At 44.8% G+C, this 6,991-nt stretch overlaps 1 non-coding gene across 1 annotated transcript; it reads left to right on the top strand.

Annotated features, from left to right (window-relative positions):
* The first annotated feature begins 1,959 nt into the window (after window positions 1–1,959).
* On the top strand, window positions 1,960–2,082 carry LOC139031766 (U6atac minor spliceosomal RNA). The gene has a single exon (XR_011484266.1). It is a non-coding gene; the product is annotated as a U6atac minor spliceosomal RNA (small nuclear RNA).
* Window positions 2,083–6,991: the final 4,909 nt, after the last annotated feature.

Genomic DNA, 6,991 nt, shown 5'->3' with positions numbered 1-6,991 from the left:
TAGCTCTCACTGTTCACCTCGCCGGGAGAGTCCCAGAGGCTCTCCACATGCCACACACGCCACTGTGCTTCCGGGCCCCACAGTTGCTGTTGTTCAGTCTCTAAGTCATGTCCAAGTCTTTGCGGCCCCAGGGACTACGGCACTCCAAGGTTACCTGTCCTTCGCCATCTTTCAGAGTCTGCTCAAACTCATGTCCATTAAGTCAGTGAAGTGAAGTGAAGTCGCTCAGTCGTGTCCTGCTCTTTGTGACCCCATGGACTGTGGCCTACCAGGTTCCTCGTCCATGGTATTTTCCAGGCAAGAATACTGGAGTGGGGTGCCATTTCCTTCTCCAGAGGATCTTCCTCACCCAGGGATCGAACCTGAGTCTCCCTCATTGTAGGCAGACGCTTTACCATCTGAGTCACCAGGGGAGTCTTATGCTATTCAGCCTTCTCATCCTCGGTCACCCCCTTCTTCTCCTGCCCTCAATTTTTCCCAGCATCAGGGTCTTTTCCAGTGAGTCAGCTGTTTGCATCAGGTGGCCAAAGTATTGGAGCTTCAACTTCAGCATTAGTCCTTCCAATGAATATTCAGGGTTGATTTCTTTCAGGATTGACTGGTTTGAACTCCTTGCTGTCTAAGGGACTCTAAAGAATCTTCTCCAGCACCAAAGTTCAAAAACATCAATTCTTCAGCGTTCAATCTTCTTTATGGTCCAACTCTCACATCCATACACATCGGCAAAGCTTCCCCCGACTGTTTCAGCCCCACCAGTCTGAATAATATATGACCTGTTTCATTCTATTTGTGCTCAATCCCAGAGGGCTCTTTGATTTTAATGCCCTCTTTTATTTCCTTTTGCTTTTAATAAAATTGCTCATCTTTCAGAAGTGTCCCTGTACCTGTTCAGTTCAGTTCAGTCGCTCAGTTGTGTCTGACTCTTTGCGACCCCATGGAAGGCAGCACTCCAGGCCTTCCTGAGTTTACTCAAACTCATGTCCATTGAGTCAGTGATGCCATCCAACCATCTCATCCTCTGTCATCCCCTGTTGCTCCTGCCCTCAATCTTGCCCAGGATCAGGGTCTTTTCAGATGAGTCAGCTCTTTGCATCAGGTGGCCAAAGTATTGGGATTTCAGCTTCAACATCAGTCCTTCCAATGAACACCCAGGACTAATCTCCTTTAGGATGGACTGGTTGGATCTCCTTGCAAGTCCAAGGGACTCTCAAGAGTCTTCTCCAACACCACAGTCGAAAAACATCAATTCTTCAGCTTTCAACTTTCTTTACAGTCCAACTCTCATATCCATACATGACTCCCATATTATGGATTAAATAAGAATTATTAAGGGGAATCTGTGCACCCTCCTTTTGGGTTCAGAAACAGACATCACCACATCACCAAGATATCTAGAGCTCCCATATGCTCCTCCTTGGTGGCCCGGTTGTTTTTTTGTTTTGTTTTGTTTTGGTTTTTTACTGTGGCCACTGCTAACACAATATAAGCCAAAATAAGACCTGAGGAACAGGAGCCGTCTTCTCCATCCTTTGGTTATTCCGTAGCAATTGTTACAATACTTTCTATACTAAAACTCTGGGCATGCAACCAGCCAGGGTGAGTATACTTGTGGGAAAATGAAAATGAGTATTTTAAATCAGGTCTGCCTGGAATAATCCCAGGCATAGAGTCACTAACCCTTTAGCATTTAGCAGACTATCCAGGACGAGACAGGCCTTCAGCAAACATTCATCTAATTGAATTCTGGTTTTCCTTCATCCAATGGATGGAATATAGATTCCAGTCAATGTCAGACATAAAAATATTGCACTAAGCAAGTGATCCTGAAGTGGGGCTCAGCCCTTTCCACCACAAGGTGTACATTTACACCCACTGGGATCTAGAAAGAAATAATAGAACAACTTCTGTTTGTACTTAGGTTTTTTCTCAACCTTTTAATTTGGGGTATATGTCTTCTATGTGTTGTATGAAAGGAGAAAAGATTAGCCATCCCCTTGACTAGGATGGAAGAAGCTCTCTGGCCTGACAGCATGCCTTTGGTTAAGGCATCGCCACCTACTTCATGGCATCTGATCCCTGTTTGGGGGTATCCCTGGTGGCTCAGATGGTAAAGAATCTGCCTGCAATGCTGGAGGCCCCGGTTTGTTTCCTGGGTCAGGAAGATGCCCTGGAGAAGGGAATGGCAACCCACTCCAGTATTCTTGCCTGGAGAATCCCATGGACAGAGGAGCATGGTGGGCTACAGCCCATGGGATCACAAAGAGTCAGACACAACTGAGCAACTTTCATTTTCCCTTTCACATGTCTTATGGATATAACATATGTAGTATGTGCTTATATGTGTATATGTAACATATACTACATAGTACAACATGCTACATAGTGTCATAGGTGTGGTATGCAGCATAGAAGCACACCTAACTACAGTAGCCAGCAGGAAAATACATTGAGAGACCCAAAGTGGGGTCTCCCCATGAGCTCCTAAGACACAACCATTCATTCATTCATTCAATCACCCAAAAAATATCTTACTGTTCTCCTCATGTGGTGTGCCATGCTCTGTTGCCCAAATTGCATCAGACAGAGGCAAAAAAGCAGGCATCATTGGGAAGCTGGTCAAGTCCTGTCCTGTCCTGCTGCCCGTTGGACTTGGGCTGCTTCATGGCTCAGGTAACTTAGTGTGGCACTAAGTTTCCCAGAGTAAGAAAATATGTACTAAATATGCACCCACCTAGGGGGATGAACTAAGATCATGGCAAGTGGAAACAGTGTAAGACTTTATTTTTTGAGGCTCCAAAATCACTGCCAATAGTGATTGCAGCCATGAAAATAAAAGACGCTTACTCCTAGGAAGGAAACTTCTGACCAACCTAGACAGCATATTAAAAAGCAGAGACATTACTTTGCCAACAAAGGTCCGTCTGGTCAAGGCTCTGGTTTTTCCAGTGGTCATGTATGGATGTGAGAGTTGGACTGTGAAGAAAGCTGAACACCGAAGAATTGATGCTGTTGAACTGTGGTGTTGGACAAGACTCTTGAGAGTCCCCTGGACTATAAGGAGATCCAACCAGTCCATCCTAAAGGCGATCAGTCCTGGGTGTTCACTGGAAGGACTGATGCTGAAACTCCAATACTTTGGCCACCTCATGTGACTCATTGGTTGCATGAGTCAATGAGTCAACTCATTGGAAAAGACCCTGATGCTGGAGGGACTGGGGGCAGGAGGAGAGGGGACGACAGAGGATGAGATGGCTGGATGGCATCACCGACTCGATGGACACGAGTTTGAGTAAACTCCAGGAGTTGGTGTTGGACAGGGAGGCCTGGCATGCTGCGATTCATGGGGTCGCAGAGAGTTGGACACGACTGAGCGACTGAACTGAACTGAAGAGGATGAAGATGGAAGAGGTCAACCAGACCTGGGCTTTTAATCTTGGTCACAGATGTTTCCTAATCATTACAAACTCACAGCAGTCATTTAACATGGTTCTTTTATTCACACCCGGCCTTTTCTCCCCAGCAAAGAAGGGGGTTACCTACCTGACAGATGCATAAGAAGCTCCTGACCCTCAAAATGCCTCCCCACCATCCCAGATGACTGAAACTGCTCTCCGAAGGAGACGGTCCTACAGCTAAGTTAAGGAACATGATTTTGAATGTAACCTATTAAACTTGCACTAAGTTGTAAATGACATATGCTCGGTACTCTCTAGAGAACTAGTTTTGCTAGATAGAAAGATGGAAAAGAAGGTAACACCAGAGAACTGATCTATTAGTACCTATGGGTGAAATGAGTTGGTCTCATGGATGCAAAAGTAGCCTTGGAAAGGAGACACCACCAGGCCACTGGGCCAGGGAAGGAATGTTGAACTTGCCCATTCTGCCAAGGGCTGTTTTAGACCCAGTACCTGCCCCCTGGCCTCAAACACTTAGTTACTATCGAGAGTGTTAGTGCTAGAAGGAAGTAGGGAGAGATCCCTGAGGTAGGCTGGACCCCAGCCTCCTGACTGCTGGTCCAAATTCTCCTCCAATGAGCTTTCAACACACCTGGTGATTGAGGTGAGTAAACAAAAAGAGATTAAAAACTCAAGCCCATTATCCATTTTTAAAAACTAGCTCAATTCTATGCTCTAACTATTTTGAACCGCTTAGCTCATCTTTCCCCTCTGGGGTTTTGATTATACATTCTTGACACTTCTCGGAGTGATGCCAGAAGTGGGGAGGCAGTCGAGATGATTCTCATCCATATCCCATCACAGAGGTGAGCCTGTGAACAATGCACTGTTGTTTAACTTCACTTACACTGCAAAATCTGGGGTTAAATGTCCTGTGACAATTTGGGGGAAAGATAGAAAAGAGCAATACCCAAAGGTACCTTCCTGCTTGCCAAGGTTGAGAAACTGGAACAGTCAGACACTTACAGAGTATCCAGGCACAAACACAGTGCATTGACTTAACGGCAACTTACAGAGGGGTGATTAGCTCAACAATAGGAGTTTCTATAAATATTTTATTTCATTTTAAACAATTGCATTTTAAAATTACTGATATTAAAACTGTTAAACCCAGATCACGAGCCGTATTTTAAATATGCAAAGAAATCCTTTTAATACATTGACTTCTGAAAACAATTTTAATATATATATAATACATATATACATAGAGTTAGCTAGCTAGGGATGCCAAAACAAAGGGTCACAGACTATCCTGCTCAAATGACAGTAATTTATTTCTCCCCCAGTTCTGGGAGCCAAAAGTTTGAGATCAAGCTATCTGCAGATTTGGTCTCAGAGGCCTGCCTCCTTGGCTCATAGATGCCTGCCTCTGTGTCGTCACGCGGTCTTCCCTCTGTGTTCATCTGTCTCCAAGTTTCCGCTTTTTACAAGGACACCAGTCATATTGGATTAGGGCCCACCCTAACGACCTCACTGAAAGATGCCAACGCCTCCTTCTAAGGTATGGGGACTAGGATTTCCACATTTGGGTTTTAGCGGGACCCATTTCAGGCTGCATATAGTGTATTGTGCACAGACAACTGAGCATCTTTGCCCTAATTGTCACAAAGTTTCCTATAAAACAAATGTGGTGCATGTGACTGAGTTTCTAGTCAAATTCTTGTATCACATCCTTAATAGAAATGAAGAGGGTCTGTAGATTATAATCTAGACTTCTTATAAAGGATAACACACACACATGATATTAGGATAATTTTCCTCAAAGGAACAGCTACTCTTTAATGCTGAACATTTTAAGACATCCAGAATCACTTTCCCTAAGCAATTATGATTTTACAAAATGCTGTCAAGACCATTGCAAAGTTTTACTGCCCAGACAGAGCTAAATGCCTGGAGCTTTCAGCGGTGATTTATTATTTACTCTGGAGGTAGGTTGCTAAGCAAGATTTATTCAGTAAGAACAGAGCCATCCGTAACAGTACAATATATGTTTGACTGCGAGGGAGATTCTTTTTCACCATTCCCCCAGAGAGTGTGTCCTCCATAAGAAGAAAAAATGTATCTTTGTCTAAGTTTTCATCCTTTTGTGAAATCAAGGCTACCAGTATAGATTTAACAAACCAGTTTGACTTCAAATGTTCTCATTTGAATTTTAGCTCTGAGAAATTTTCAGAATAAAAGCAATGGGAGAACAATACCCAAGTTCATTGATGGAATCTGCTGGGTATTTGCTTTACCTACACGGGGCTTTTATTTCCTGAGGAGTTGCTTCATTGCACTACAGTGGCCTAACTCACACATTCATACCAGCTTGCAGGAACTCCGGATTCCTAGGGAAAAAAGAGCACTAATAATGCATATTTGCCAACTTGGGTTTTCAGAATTGGTAACAAGGACTAGAGACCAATTGCTGGCCTGCTTCCGCCCCCTAGTGATCATAACTGCTGCTTTTTGCTAAAGACAAGAGAACCGAGGACCAGTGAAATAAGCTGCTGCCTACGTCCCCTACTTTAGCAACCTATTCTCCGGGTACCCACAGCCCTGCAGCTGCCCTTCCACCAATCTCAGAAAAGAGAAATGATCAACTCATTCACATTAAGGTGTCCAGGATTGAAAATTTCCCTTCTCCCCAGACTATGCGTTTTAACAAAAGCACTGAACCAAAAAGGCAATGCTGCTTAACCCAAAAGAATAAATCACCAGTAGTGGAAATTTAGAAAATTAAAAAATTTTAAATAAGAAAGACTTTTTTCCCTAGGCCTTTTTGTCTTTGTGTTTTGGAGAAACATCTTTGAAAAGTTATATAGTGCCTCAATTTCTTCAAGGAATTACAGCCTTTCCTCTAATCTGGAGGAAAGGTAAAAAATTATCAGAAGACCCGACTTCTGATGTTCCATTTCCCCAACTTCTCTCCTCCGTCATCAGCTGCTCCCACCACTGTCCCTGGCCGGAAGGTCGGCTCTGGGTGGCAACCATGTCCAGCAGGGCAGCTCACCCCCCAGACACAAAGCGGGTGGAAACATGAGTGAGAAATGTTTGGTTGGACTCCAACCACCTCCCCTAGCTGCTCCCAGGATCCCGACCACAGTCCCTCAGTGGGTCAAGGAGTTCTTCAGGCAGGTGGCCAATCCCCACCATCGCTTTTGATCTGGAAAGTAGAGTTGAACAATGAGAGTTAGACTAGGAGACAGACTCTGGGAAGCTTGAGAGGCCCCGGGCAATGTTTCTGAACTCTGGCTTGAATGGGTCATTCATCAAACCCCTCCCAAGTGTTGGAAATTGGCCTCTCCCCAACCAGGAGCAATGCCAGAGGGTCACCCCTGCCACCAGTGCCCAAGTTTAACCTCGATGGAACCAGGAAGAAAAGGGAAAGAATGCAGAGAGGAGGGCTGCTTGGTGTCGAGGGTGTAGCTTGCTGAGAAGCCACAGGGACCCATAAGTGCCTCCAATCTGCCATCACCAGCTCCCACAAACAGAGTCTGTGGAAGGAGAAGCCAGTGGAGCGTGACTGGTGCCTGGAGTCAAAGGGCCGGTTT

The sequence above is a fragment of the Odocoileus virginianus genome, chromosome 2 (assembly GCF_023699985.2).
Source record: "Odocoileus virginianus isolate 20LAN1187 ecotype Illinois chromosome 2, Ovbor_1.2, whole genome shotgun sequence".
NCBI classification, from domain to species: Eukaryota; Metazoa; Chordata; class Mammalia; order Artiodactyla; family Cervidae; genus Odocoileus; species Odocoileus virginianus.
The sequence above is the reverse complement of the archived record's forward strand: the minus strand, read 5'-3'. Positions and strand labels throughout refer to the sequence as shown.